This window comes from Sorex fumeus, unplaced genomic scaffold, assembly GCF_029834395.1.
Source record: "Sorex fumeus unplaced genomic scaffold, SorFum_2.1 ptg000058l, whole genome shotgun sequence".
In the NCBI taxonomy this organism is placed as follows: domain Eukaryota; kingdom Metazoa; phylum Chordata; class Mammalia; order Eulipotyphla; family Soricidae; genus Sorex; species Sorex fumeus.
This window is the reverse complement of record NW_026606115.1, coordinates 18,066,771-18,082,371: the sequence shown is the minus strand read 5'-3', so window position 1 is coordinate 18,082,371 and position 15,601 is coordinate 18,066,771. Positions and strand designations below refer to the sequence as shown.

At 40.5% G+C, this 15,601-nt stretch overlaps 1 pseudogene; it reads left to right on the top strand.

Moving 5' to 3' along the window:
* Positions 1–8,058: 8,058 nt before the first annotated feature.
* LOC130034296 (uncharacterized) lies at positions 8,059–8,185 on the top strand (annotated as a pseudogene).
* Positions 8,186–15,601: the final 7,416 nt, after the last annotated feature.

Genomic DNA, 15,601 nt, shown 5'->3' with positions numbered 1-15,601 from the left:
AAGGTGTAGACATCTCTAGATGTGAAAAGTTGGATATAAAAAAGAAAAAATAAATAGGATGGAAATTGAATTGTGACATATGGTTAAGGGAGTGTGAATATTTGTTTTTGAAGTTTTAAAGATCAGCACTAGATAGCACGATTGAGCTCTTTTGGAAATAATCGAAGGTAGAGGGAGAAATTGAAGTTGAAGAGACACATGGAGAAGATTCCCTTGACAAAAAGGAAAGGGGGAGAATTTTGTGCACAAAAGAAATACTGAGTGCCCTCATGGTTTAAATTCATGAAATTGAAGTGAGACCAGGTATATAATATTCTAATGTTCTTTCCAGCTGCCTGAGAGCAGGCCCTAAGGAGCCAAGAGACAATTAATTTGAATAATAATTTGGACAGTAGAGATAACAGAGGAAAATATAGGCAAGGAATTTAAGCATATTTGAAAGGTTGAAACACGGATTTTGGACTAGTTAAAGAACGAAGTTAAGTCAGGAGAGAAAATGGATAGTGAAAAGAGTGAAGGAAAGAACTGGAAGTCTTAGAGAAATTCTCTGTGTGTACGCATGTGTTGACAGTGATGGTAGGTAGCAGAAAAATGGTATGCTTAAAACAAAACTGGCAGAGGTGATAGAAGAATTATTTTTTATAATATGCTTCAGCATATAAGAATGGGAATAGGTGGCTGAGTTAGTGCTGAAAAAATTCTGAAAGATTGGGCCTGGGAGATGACTTAAAGAGTTGAAGTGCTTGCAACAGGAGTGGCCTCCGAAACAAACAAAAATCCTGAGAGATGAGTAAGGTCACAGAACAGGTCAAGGTACAGAGACTCTGGTGCTTCATTCATGTGACTACTGAAGCATTAACTTTGTGGAGTAGGAGGCAAAGTCATCTCTAGGGTGTCAATTAGTATGTTTTGCTTTTTTGCAAAGAAGCAAGTTTCTGCTTTTGGACTTTAACTCCCCTGAGCCTCAGCTCACTCTCAACAATACTTGGTAACTGACCATTTCCTCAATTAGCTTCCGCTACCATCCTCCAACGAGAGGAAGCTATTTTAACCTTACACTATTTTACAAATGATGTTCCTCTCTTCTTATATTTCATAGATGACTTTGCCAACTACTCACAAAGAAAATAGTCCAGGCGGAGGGAGATCTCTCCAATCTATGTGTACCACCCTGCTTTCTTCCGTGAGTATCCATTCTTCTAAGACCATATGCTCTATCCGTGTGAGGCTGCACCAGTGTTCTCTGTACCAATAATATTCCCTCTTTCTTGTGTCCAATAATACCCCCCTCTCCTTTGTCTTCATGTTATTTCTGCTCAATGTTTCCCCTGGGACTAAACTGGCACAAGTCCGGCCCATCTGCACAACGGCAGCAGCTGCAGCTACTATCAACCACTGTCCTTCTGATATTCCCTTTCCAGGAAAACTTCTTGAAAGAAATGAAAAGTAAAGTAAAACTGGTTGAGAAGTTATTGTCTCCACTACTTCATTTCAGAATCAGATATGCCATATAAGATGCTGCTGCTCCTTGGACCCCATTTTGAACAGGAGGACTCTCAACAAAGGAGCCACAGAAACCTGGGTTCAAATTCTTTTGTCACTTAGTTGTGCAACTTTGGTTAATTGACTTCACTTTTCAGATCCTTGGTTTCCTCATTTATAAGGTTCAGATCCTTGGTTTCCTCATTTATAAAACTCATATGATAATGCATTATTGGCCTGTAGTGGAGATTTTTTTCTGTGTGATGCCAAGTATCAATTCCAGGTTTCATGCATGCAAAACAGGAATTTTACCACAGTACTACAGTCCCTGGTCTGAGATTTTCTTTCTTTGAGTATAGAAATTGACACAGATACAGTTCTTTGAAAATGCAAGCACTCTAAGCAAATTGAACTCCTTATTTGTCTTGATTATGCAAGCTAATTTGAACATCTTTTCAATACTGTGTTTTCCTGTATAGGAATATGCCACTCTTTTATTTTTAACTGTGTTATGATTAAATTAGGTGAGATAATGCTTTAATAACAGCATGGTTCCTGAATATGGTAAGTGTTCAGTACAAAGCAAATAGCAGCTACTTTGTTTTTTTAACATTTTAGTATATTAAATTTTGAACTCACACAAACACAACCAATTTTAACAATTCAACAATTTCAACAACATCACATTATTCTTATGGTTGTTGTGGGGAGTATCAAGGAACTGTTCAGGGGACCCCAGGGACACTTCCAGTGATGCTTGGTCAACTGGGCCAACTTATATTTCAGTGCTACTCAGGCCCTGCAGTGCCACCCCCATGGTGCTTGGGGAACTACACCCAGCGATACTTGGCAGAGTGGACGGTGGGAAGATGATGTTAGGGATCAAACCAATTCAGGTTTCTATAAACCATGTGCTATTTCTAATGCCCTTAATTCATGTTTTGTGTTTCATCTATACACCAACTCATACCTCCTTCCTTGAAATAAATTTAAGCAATTCCTAGACACTCATATAATTTCCTCAGAAAACATTTTAGTGTTAATTAGAAGTGTGCCGTTTTGTTCTCATTCTCTCCTCCCCCCCCCCCCAGTACCATTATAATTTTGCCTTCTTTTCTTTTTATTGAGGTAGCTTAGTGTGGAGCGATAGCACAGCAGTAGGGCATTTGCCTTGTGTGCAGCTGTTCTGGCTGAGCCCAGTTCAATTCCTCCATCCCTCTTGGAGAGCCCAGCAAGCTACTGAGAGTATCTCGCCCGCACAGAAAACCCTGGCAAGCTACCCGTGAAGTATTTGATATGCCAAATACAGTAAAAACAAGTCTCACGATGGAGACGTTACTGGGCCCACTCGAGCAAATCGGTGAACAACAGGACAGTGCTACAGTGCTACAGAGGTAGCATAGTATTGAAGTTGTTATTCATTATGCCATTATTTTCACTTGCAAATTTAATATGAAAACCAAGGACATAGCTCAGTGGTAGAGCATGTCTTGCATAAGTGAGTCCTCCCCCATTCCTTCCTCCTCCAGCCCCCTCACCAATCAGCATGAAATCTTTACTACAATCAAATATCCAATCATCATTAAATTACTCCCAAGTGTCTCCTGTTTAGGAGTTGAGTTCTTTAAATCAGAATAAGTGTAGTTGTTTTATTACATCATTACTATTATGATCATCATTATCATATTTTCTGTCATATAAATCACCAGTCTGAACCTCCAGTGATAGGGAGCTTACCATCACCCACATGACTCATTTCTTCTTTGCATAGCAGTACTGTGAGGTTTCTACTCCGTGTAAGGAAACGTTCTCTCCTCCATATATTCTATCCATTAGATTTTGCATAGAACAAATTTGCTTCTTTTGCTCCATGAGAACAGGTATTAGTCCCCCCCCCCCCCGTGGCTGCCATGACAAAGTACCATTTACATGACAATGGTAGTCGAAAACACTCTGAATAAGAATTGCTGAAAGTAAGTAAAGATACAAACTTGATAACCTGTCAGTAAATGTATTGCAAACCATAATGCCCAAAAGGAGGGAAAGAAAAAAAGTGTCTGCCAAAGAGGCAGGCCGGTGTGTATGTGTGTGCTTGGTGGGGGTGGGACGATAGGAAGGAAACTGGGGACATTCGTGGTGGGAAATATACACTGGTAGAATAATGGGTGTTGGAACATTGAGTGAGTGAAACCCAACCAAGATCAGCTCTGTAATTGTGTTCTTTGTAACATGGTGATTCAATAAAAAAAAAAACAGTACCATAAAAAAGGGTACTCGATCATTGTATAACTGAAACCCAAGGACAAAAATTTGTAAGCCTACAACTGTACCTCATGGTGTTTCACTAATAAAATTTTTTTTTAAAAATTTTAAAAAGGGTGGTTTAAAACAACAAAATATATTGATTCATAGTTGTGAATGCCAGAAATCTGAAATCAGGTTGTTGACAAGTCTATATTTTTTGAAGGCTCTAAGGCAGGATCTTTCCTTGGTTCTTCCAGTATCTGGGCACTTCAATGTTCCTTGACTTTTGGTAACGTAATAATTCCATATATCCCTAAATCTAATATCTCTTCTTCCCCCTTCCTCCTATACCTTTCTTCCTCCTTCTTCTTCTTTTTCTTCTTATCATCTTACTCCTTCCCTATCCTTTTTTATCTTCTTGTTCTTCTTGCTCCTATTCTCCTCTTTCTCTCTTTTTTTTTTTTTTGGTTATTGTTCTCAATCTGTGTCTCATTCTCGTTTTCCTCCTCCTTCTTCTTGTGGTTCTTGTTTTTATTGTTGTTCCTATTTCTTCCTCCTCCTTATCCTTGTCCTCTTCTTCCTCTCCTCCTGCTCCTCTTTCATTTTCTTTCTCTTTCTTCTGGTTTTTGTACTTCTTCTTTTCTATTCCCCGCTGTCTTTCCTTTTGTTTCTTCTTATAAAGTACAACAGTATTTGATCACTTGATCACGTGACATCCTGTTACTCATCAACTTCCTCAAGTGGGTGCCAATAACGTCTCCATTCATCCCTGTCGAGTGCTAGTGCAGCCCAATGGCGTCTGCTCGCTCCAGGAACATGAAGCGCCTCAAACCGATCGTTCAGGGTCTTGACGAAGAAGTCTGACCATCTCATAGGTGGGCGGCCACACGATCTTTTGACATCCTGTGGAATCCACTTGGTAATGGCTCTAGTCCAGCAGTCATCTCCAAATCGCAGTACGTGTCCAGCCCATTCGATTTTCTTTCTTTTTTTAAATTTTTGTTGTTTTATGTAGGAGTACTGCTATTTATTCAGCCACTGATTAGCTGATTGAATTGGGCATTAACTCCAGCTTACATTTTCTTTTTATAATTTTATTTATTTATTTATTTATTTTTCTTCTTATATTTATTTATTGAATCACTGTGGGGAAAGTCAAAAAGCTTTCAGGTTTAAGTCTCAGTCATACAATGATCAAACACCTTTCCCTTCACCAGTACTCATTTTTCACCACCAAGAACCCCAACATACCCCCCTCTTACCCCTCCCAATGCCTGTGAGGCAGATGATTTCTACTTAACTCTTCTCTACATTGATTACATTCATTATTTCAACAAAAGATGCACCATTGTTGTTTAGAATTCCTCCCCCCCCCCCCCACCCAACAATCAGATTTGCTGAAAAGGCATTGTGAAATACTTTGTTTTCTATAGCTGGTATGAGAATCATATAATGTCATATAATGATTTTGGATTTCTGCAAAGAGCCAGATAATTACAAGATTGGTTTCTGTGCGTCTGGTGTTATGGCTGTGCCAGACAGCCACTCATGGGGGGCAACTCCTGACCTCGGTAGGGCATGAAGGACGAGCCTACACCCCCCCTTTCCCATGAGACTGCAGTTGCCCCATCACCACTGGCTCATACCTGGCTTTCTAATAAGCTCTGAGGCGGCAGCCACCTTGTATGCGGTCCAGATGCATTTCTGCCAAAAGCCGCTGGGTTTCAAGATTTGTTTCTGTGTCTTTGGGATCATGGCCATTAATCTGATTGATCAGGAGCCAGAGAGGCCGTTTATAGGTGGCAACTTGGGGTCTCGTTGGGATGGGGAGGAAAGGGCTGTTTCCACCCCCATCTGGTGAGGCCCTGAGTGTCTCGTCACTGCAGACCCAACCTGACTGTCCTGTGGCCTCTGGAGGATGGCGGTCATCGGGCTGCCAGGGGGAACAAGCCAAGGCAGGAAACCCATTCCCACCTGGAGTGGCCCAGCACCAGTAATCTACTGCAGGAACAGGAAGCATTTTTGCCAAAAACCTTTGGGTTCCGAGATTCGTTTCTGAGTCTCTGGGATCATGGCCATTAAGCAGTTCGATCAGGAACCAGAGAGGCCATGCCTCCAATTATATAGCTGAGCTGGAGGTGGTTTGTGGGTGTGTCTCCCACATACCTAACTTTTGTCCGTTTACTTTCTTAGTAAACTTTGCCCCAAGTTTTGGGATCTGGCTAAAGGCACAGCAGCAATTTTGGGATATTTGTGGAGTTTTTCGGCTGATCTTGTTGGTCCTATCTTGGCATTAAAATCACTGACAATGATCTTGTAGAAGGTGTGGTCTTCTTTATAGAACTTTTCCAGCTTTATGTAGAACTTCTCTCAATTTCTTCATCATAACTGGATGTTGGTGTGTAGACAATGAAGATAGAAACTGCCGGCAGTGAGCCACATGTATTCAAGTGTAATCATCCAATTTGGGTTGTTAGGCATTCAAATGAATCAATGCTCGTGGCCAAGTTCATGTTGACAAGGACACCGACACCACCAACACCTCTTTTCTTGCATGTTCTGAGGAATAGTTCTTCTCCAGTGTCAAAAATGGCATGATGTTATTGATGCCTTCTCGTCTTGGTCAGATCAATGATGTTGTACTTGATCTTTTGCACTTGCACCATCAGGTCCTGATGGATGCATCCGATGCCAACATACGTGCATTGAAATTACAGATAGTCATTTTTCTCCTTCTTCGTTTTAGCAGCTTAGTTCGGCCTTGAGATTTTATTAGCCTCTCCTTCCTCATCCTTCATAATGCTGCCATATTGGTGGCTCTTTCAGGGTCAGGGGAATGAGACCCATTGTATTTACTGGTTTTGGCATATCGAATACGCCACGGGTAGCTTGCCAGACTCTGCCGTGTGGGCAGGATACTCTCAGTGGCTTTCTGGGTTCTCCGAGAGGGATAGAGGCTTTTAGGGTGGCCTCTAATAACCCTTGCAGGTGTTCCCAAGCTTCAAACCATATTTGAACCCCATCAAATATGGTGCGGTAATCTTGGAAGATGGGTATTAAGTGTCTTATGATGTGTTTCATGGCCGCTTTGCGGCCGTGCGATTCGTAAAGCAACCTGGAGCTAGGCGGCGGCTGGACAGTGGAGGTAGTGGAGGTAGTGGAGGTCTGCGGATGAGGTATTTATATGATACCAGTAGGGTGGGACTTCTGGGTGTAATCCCTGGGTCTCTGGAAATTGGTGGAAGCAGGCAAGACAGGGTAGGGTGGGGCTTCTGGTTTTAATCCCTGTGTTGCTGGATATTGGTGTACAACAACAGTACATTAGGCTGAATTAAGGGTTTAACCTAAACCAGTATAATCTCCTTTGAACTACTTTTATCTTCAAAGACTATTCTCAAAGATTACATACCTAGATTCCAGGGCCCAGGACTTTGAACACACTCCTTCCTTTTCCCACATGCTATATTTCTATTATTTCAACCCAAGTCTGAATTTGTTCAATTTCTCTATTTTCCTTCTTCTTGAACCATGTTAGGTGTGTCCGTTGAAGACTTTTTAAAAAGTCTATCCTTGCTACAATATACAAGAATTCTGTTTTGAAAAATAGTAAGCAATTAAAGGTATTATGGACCAGAGTGATAGTATCGTGTATAGGACACTTGCCATATACACAGTGACCCAGGGTCAGTCTCCAGTACCAAATATAGGTCTTCTGACCCCTGTTAGGAGTAATCATCAAGCACAGACCTTGTAATAAGCGCTGAGGTGTGGCTCCCAAAAAACAAACAAAAAATAATAATTAAAGTTGCTGTAAGTCAACTCAATGAGCGAATCATGTGTTATGGCCACAAAATATCTGCTTCATTGAACATTAATTGAATTTTTAATAATTCACCAAGGATTATTTGAATTTATACTATGTTCTAGGAATTACACAAGGTTTGATGGATACAACTTTGTTTTGGTTTGTCTCTGTGCTCTGGAATCACTACTGGCAATGCTCAGGGGACCACATGGGGTGCCAAAGATCAAAACTGGGTTTGCCTCATGCAATACAGTGCCTTATCCACTATTGCTATCTCTCTGAGTTGATAAAATTTTGATTAAAGTATAGACCCTGTCCTTCGTGAGCACAAGGTCTAATGAGAAATACAGACAGGTGAACAAATAAGAAAAAAATATGGTTGGAGAAATGCTGTGTGATTTACAAGTTAAGATGCTCTGAAAATAGAGAAGAGATATTGTTCTTGTCGAGGACAGCACATATTTGGGAATGCCTTACTTGAAGGGATGACACCTGCCCTGAGTCTGAGAGTTTCACAAGTCTACCAATCATCAGGTAGGATAATCCTTACCTGTTCCTCTATTCATAGGGAAAATAGAGCATGATGATTGAAGTTTGCATGATTTGTGATTAACGTGTTTACGGCTCCCAATGCCCTAATTTCTCTTATCTGATTCAAAAACAACCACAAAATAAAACAAAGCAAACCCCAAGAAGTCTACCAGGCAAAGATGTGAATGGCAGTGGCAACACACACCAAAGAAAAGGCTGCATGCAGCATGAGCGAAGACTCAAAAGTGTTTTTTTGAGCACAGTGATGTTGCAAGCAATTTGGAATTACTGAAACATGAACTGTGAATGAGACAATAGTGGGAGATAAAGTTGCAAATGTGTAGAGATTTGTATGACTCTGGTATAGCTTGGATTCCATCATAAAGACAAAGTAGTGCTGTATGATCACATTTGCACTTTTAAAAAGCAAATTCTGGGACCCAAGAGAGAGAGTACAGATGAAAATTACCTTGCACTCAACCAAACCTCATTAGATCCTTGGGACTGCATAGGGACCCAAAGCACTGCCAAGAGTGATTCCTGAACACAAAACCAGGAGTAATCGTTGAGCACAAGTGGTGTGGCCCTGAAATAAAAAATAGATAGTTAACTATATAAATAAATTAACATGAAATTCTAGCGTCAGTGTGGAATGTTTGAGTCAAAATTAGAGGTACAGTGAGTAAGGTGTTTGTGTTGTATATGGCTGGCTAAAAATCACATACAACAGTTTTATCCCTAGTGCCACATATGGCTCTAAGACCTGCCAGGAGTTATGTCTGAGTGCTGGACCATGAATGAGTCCTATAAACCCTATAAACTTGTGGGCCAGAAAATAACAATCAAACAAAAAACAAGAGTCAGGAGACCAGCTAAAAGTTGATGATAGCTAGTATTTGTGTTATGTGTTAATATTGGAAAAGTAAAATTGTCAAGATTGTGTAAGTGTTTTGCTGGAAGGGAGGCATGAAAAAGTTTGGGGAGGCAAAAATGACTCAGGTTTCTAGCATGGGGGTTACTAGGTGGTATTATCAGGTGATTTATTTTGTTTTGAGACTATGCCAGCAATGCTTAGGGGTTTCTCCTGATATTGCACTCAAGAATCATTCCTGGTAGTGCTCAGGGAAACATATGGGGTGCTGGGGATTGAAACTGGGTCGCTGTGTGCAAGGCAAGCATCTTACTTGCTGTATCATCTTTCTGGCCCTGATACCATCAGTTGAAAATGAGGAATATAAAAAAAGGAATAGGTGTGGGGAGAAAATAGTAAAGTTGTGGGATTTTTAAAGCTTGGAGCAAAGTTTTGGTCTGATGACTTATATGTGTGTACCATCAGAAACAGGAGAAATGAAAAAAAATAGACTACATGGAGTTATCTAAGAAGAATTTACAAATATCGAGGACCAGGATCAATTTTCTGGTCAAGACTCAAAAATTAATAGAGGAGGATTATATGAAATATGTCATGAAAAACAAAGAAGAAACAAAAGACCAGCAATATCAAATTGTACTGAAAGATTTAGTAAAGTAAGGGTTATGAGGAAAACCTTGTTTAATGCTTTGCTAAAATCCAAAGAAATGCAAAATTCTATTCCCCTTTCCTTATTCTCCCTATTGATTAGTCTCATCAAAGGAGAAAAAGAGGCCTTCTTAAACTTATTCTTAGTGAAAACTCTCTCCCTTCAAAAATATGAATATTCTAGAATTTAGTTACTAAGTTAGTTACTAAGCAGATAACTATAGAAAACTATTGAGCACTTATTGTATACTTGGTAGTTTGGGACTCTCTTCTAGTTGCAGTTGGAAACACAATAAAAAACTCTCTATTTTGTAGAAAATATAGGCAGAATGATCCAAGACCCAGGCCTTAAAGAAGTCTTCAGTGATCTGTTGCCAATGGCAAAGTCTATCAGGGCTGGAGTGATAGCAAAACGGTAGGGCATTTGCCTTGTGCACAGCCGGGTTCGACTCCTCCGCCCCACTCGGAGAGCCCGGCAAGCTACCAAGAGAATTTTGCCTGCACGGCAAGGCTGGAAAGCTACCTATGACATATTCAATATGCCAAATACAGTAACAACAAGTCTCACAATGGAGACGATACTGGTGCCCGCTAGAGCAAATCGATGAACAATGGGAGGACAGTGCTACAGTGCAGTGCTACATCAAACTAAAAAGTTTCTGCATGTCAAAATAAACATGGGCTAAAACTAAGACAGCTGTGTGAAAAAAAGAATTTGCACTCAGCACATTAGGTAAAGGGTTGATACCCAGGATATATAACATACTCAAAAAGATCAACCAAAAAATTCCAAAAAACATGTCAAAAAATGAGGAGAGGAAAGAAACATCAACTTCTCTGAGGAAGACCAATGGATAATTAATGGGCACATGAAGAAATTATCATCATCAATTATTATTAGGGAACTCCAAATCAAGAAAACAATGAGATATCATCTTGCATCAGTGATAATACCACTTATAAACAACATTGGGAACAGGGCACAGTGGGTAGGGTTTGCCTTGTACTTGCCCTGGCATCTCATTTGTTCCTCAGAGCACTGCCAGGAGTAATTTCTGAGTACAGAGCCAGGAGTAATCACTGAATATCACCAGGTGTGTCCCCCAAACAAGCAAACAAAAGTTGCTAAATACTGGAAACATTCTCTGTTGGTGGGGATCTGGTGAAAAAAGAACTTTCATTCATTGCTGATGGAAATGTTGTCCGGTTCAATCTCTATGAATGTTCTCCATATGACTCAGCAATTTCACTTTGGGCCTCTATCCCCAGGACAGTGGAGGGAAGTTGAAATTGGTGGTGGGATTGGTCCTGTAATATTGTATGTCTAAACCTCAACTATCAACTATTAATTACTTTGAAAATCGAAGTGTTTTAATATAAAGTGTTTTAACAAATCAAAGGAAAACAAGTAATGACTGGTTTTAGTTGTCAAGAGCAGTAAAAATGAAATTACAAACATCATATAATGCTCTAAATCACTGTGATAGTGTGGGATTAAGGCACTTGCCTTGCACACAGTTGACCCCCCCCCCAACTTGATACCTGGTACCATATGGTGCCCCAAGCACCGCTGGGTGCAGCCCGGGAGGTCCCTGAGTACTTCAGGACTCAAGTAGTTACACATCCTCGAACCCTTGCATTGAACCACTTTGAGGGCTGCCCAATCCTCCTGTGCACCACTTGGAAATTATCCTTGCAAAATAAAACATGCTTTGAAATAAATCAGTGTGATCAAATGTTTGTTTCCTCCCAATTGCCTTTTTATTATTTAGTTCTTACTAGTAGAGTTGGTATTTTACAGGTAATATAAGTGCTATAAAACACCAATGTTTTCAGTAACATTTCAAATAAAAGTCTAATTTCCTTTAAAATATTAATTTATAAGGATGTATGCACACCATTATTCACTGCAGCACTCAGTACAATAGCTAAGATTTGGAATCAACCTAGATGTGCTATGACAGAGAAGATGTGGTGATACACAATGAAATACTACACAGCTGTAAGGAATGATGAAATCATGCAATTCTCTGCAACATGGATGGAACTCGAAGACATATAAAATAAAGTAAGCCAGAAAAAGAAATATAAACACAAGATGGCATCACTTATATGTGGTGTTGAGTATAATTGGATGAGGGAATGCAGCATTTCAAACGGTGGATGCCCAGGTCACCCTTGGTCACAGGTATAGGGAATGGAAGGAAAGAAATAGTGTGGAGTGGAGGAGAAAAGACAGATGAGAAGCATTGGGATACAGGTCAAGAGAATTTGGGTTCTTCAGTGGTGTTAAAGAACAATAGAGCCAGATATCCACACCACTGGGGCTGGAGCGATAGCACAGCGGTAGGGCGTTTGCCTTGCATGCAGCCAATGTGGCTGACCCGAGTTCGATTCCTCCGCCCCTCTCGGAGTGCCCGGCAAGCTACCAAGAGTATCTCCCCCGCACGGCAGAGCCTGGCAAGCTACCCGTGACGTATTCAATATGCCAAAACACAGTAACAACAAGTCTCACGATGGAGACGTTACTGGCACCGCTCGAGCAAATCGATGAACAACGGGAGGACCGTGACCGTGACCGTATATCCACAACACAGAGTAAACAACAGTGAAATCATAAAACCCAAATTTTAACAACTGAACTTAAAAGGTTGCCTGTCAAGAATGCATACTGTTGGAAGCGGGCATGTTAGGAAACTTGGGAACATCAGTGGAGGAAAGTTGAAGTTGGTGGTGGGTAAGTGCTGGAATATTGTATGTCTAATTCTTGACTATGAGTAACTTTGTAAATCATGGTGCTTTAGTAATTTTTTTAAATCTCTGAATTGTGAAGCTTACACTTGAGTTGTAGTATAGCATCTAGAATTGTTGGCTATGTCATGGCTTAGTTTATGCAGAGTGATAAGTTGTGGGATAGTTTTCCCCACATCACAAATTGATTCTCTGACTCTAGATGATTATTATACAACTCAAGTACTCAATTCTCAGATTTGACACTATCTACTTAGAAATAGAGTCATATTCCAAAGACAGAGAGCTCAATTTCACAAAAGTACCCCCACCATATTTCAGAGGCCAATGAGAAGTACAGTTTTTCATTTGCACTTCTTACCAACCAGCCATAGAATGAATATTTCAATGTTGCCCTTATTGAGTATGATTCATTAATATCCCAGCTAGAATGATTCACATAACTCAGAGAAACATTTTACTCACTAGATCACCTGTTTGTTCCAAAAGCTATATATAGCCAAGAGGGGCCAGATGAAAGAGATGTGTAAGGCAAGATAAGGAAAAGGGTGCAAAGGTTCTCTCTCTACCTAAATTGCTACTGATTATCAACCAGGAAGCTTCTAAACCCCATCTTTTCTTTTCTGGGGGGGGGGGGGGGTTGGGCACACCCAATGATGATCAGGAGTTACTTCTAGCTCTGTGCTGGTGATTGCTCCTGGTGCTTCTGGGGGAACATATGTAGGGCCAGGGATAGAACTAGGGTCAGTCATATGTAAGTCAAGTGTCTTAGCCTCTGTACTATCACTCAGCCCCCTTTCTTGAGATTTAATGCAGGTGTTGTTACATAGGCATAATTAATGGAAAAGCTGGTCCATGGTGATTAATTCAACCTCCATCATGTGCACAGGAAACCATCATTAACAGTATTGTATATATGACAGAACATCAGTCAATAAAAGAGTTTTAAAAAATGTAACCTCAAGTCCCTCTTCCCTTCCTCAGGTCAGGGGAGTGGGAATGAAAGTTCTAACCCTGTAATCATATGCTAGGTTCACCTGATGACCAACCCTCAACTTTTAGTGCTTTCCAAAACTCACTACATTCACATAACAAAAGACATGTCTAAGGTTCTTTTCTTGGAGAATTCCAAGAGCTTTAGGAACTCTGTACCAGAAACAGAGACAAAGACCCAGGAGAATTTCTTATAAACTGCATTACCCCAGTGTTTACAAGCCTGAGTGTAAATTATGGAATCACCACCTGCTAAGCTGTGTGACCGTGGATAAATTACTTAATCACTTAGCCTTAGTTTATTCATCTATAAAACCAGAGAGACTAAAGATTATTGTTAGTAGGTTACTATTAAGATTTAAAGAGCTAATACATGTAAAGTACTTTGAACAGTCTCAGGTGCATACTACAAATTCAGTAAACATTATTTGTTATTCAGGTATGTGTGGGGAGAAGGGAACAGGTCAATAAACAAGAAAATATAAGTTAGTGGTAGACACAATGGAATGATTAAAATGGGAGACTTGAAAGCAAGTTAATGCATAGCTATTTTACGGTATACAGTGAGATAATGTTTGAGCTGAATTCTGAACAAAAAGGAAATGGTCATGATATCATAGCAACGTACACTCTAGGCCAACCAACTAGGGCTTTGGTACTTGAACCAAATCCACCACACAACCTCTGTTTTTGTATAAGAAATTTTATTGTTTGTGTTGTAATTTTGTGATCATGTGCAACACTGAGTAGTTGCAACAGAAAACCATGGGGACCTAAAATCCTCAAAGAGTCACTGCTTTGCTCTTTAACACAAAATATTTGATGACCCTTGTTCTAGGTAGAGAGAACAGAAAATGCAAATGTCCCAGGCAGGAATCAGCTTGTAGAGTTAAAGGAATAGAAAGAAGTACTGAAATAAAAGGGAAAATGATATGAATCTTGTCTTCAGATCAATGGTAAGCCCACTGATCTGTATTTTGCATAAATTACTTCCTCTCCCTTTTTGAAAGCTGTTCATCTCTAGTCTTTCAGGATCTGATACTGGTACTTGTCTCATGAAGACATTTGCTCAACAATTGTTTGAGTGATTCATTGATCTTAATCGCAGGTTCTCAGTAAACTTGGAAATAATTCATTCCGGTCAGAAGATTTCAAATAATTTAGAGGGGCATCTTAACCTATTGCCCACTGTACTCGAAGCTTCTCCTATCAGTTCAAGATTAATTGAAGGCACTATCTACAATTATTTCCTGATTTTTTATTTTTATTTATTTATTTTTTATGTAGGAGTATTGCTATTTATTCAGCCATTGATTAGGCTGATTGAATTGGGCATGAACGCCAATAACTTTTTTTTCTTTTTTATAATTTTATTTATTGAATCACTGTGAGAGCAGTTACAAAGCTTTTGGGTTTAAGTCTTGGTCATACAATGAAAGACCCGTCCCTTCACCAGTGCCCATTTTCCACCATCAAAAACCCCAGTATACCCCCCACTCCACACACTCCCTCTACCTGTGGGGCAGATGATTTCCACATTACTCTCTCTCTACTTTGATCACATTCAATATTTCGACACCTGACCCACCATTATTATTTGGGATTTTACCCCAACACTCAGATCTGCTGAAAAGGCAACAGTGGACAGTTTTCTTTCTATTGCTGGTTATGAATAACATATGAGGTCACACAGTCGCAGTAGTAATGGCACGATTTTGTAATTCCGAAATTTTAACAATTAAATCTGGAGGGATTTCTGCCAAGACCTGCTGGGTTCCGAGATTTGTTTCTGAGTCTCTTGGATCATGGCCATTAAGCAGCTTGATCAGGAGCCGAGAGGCCAGAAGTGGCGACTCGGGATCTCGTTGGGGTGGGGAAGAAAGGGCTGGCTCCACCCCCATCCCGTGTGACCCTACATGTCTTGTCACTGCGGCCCCAAACCTGACTGTACAATGGCCTCTGGAAGATGGCAGCCACCCAGCTATCAAGGGGGAGCAGGTGGAGGGACAGCATCCTCTCCCCTCTGGGGTGGTTCGGTGCCAGTAACCCATTGCAGGAACCCGACGCATCTCTGCCAAAAGCCGCTGGGTTCTGAGATTTGTCTCTGAGTCTCTGGAATCATGGCCGTTAAGCCAGGAACCAGAGAGGCCTTGCCTCCAATTATATAGCTGAGCTGGAGGGGGTTTGTGGGTGTGTCTCCCACATACCTAACTTTTGGCTGTTTACTTTCTTAGTAAGAAAGAAACTTGGACCCAAGTTTTTGGGGTCTGGCCAAA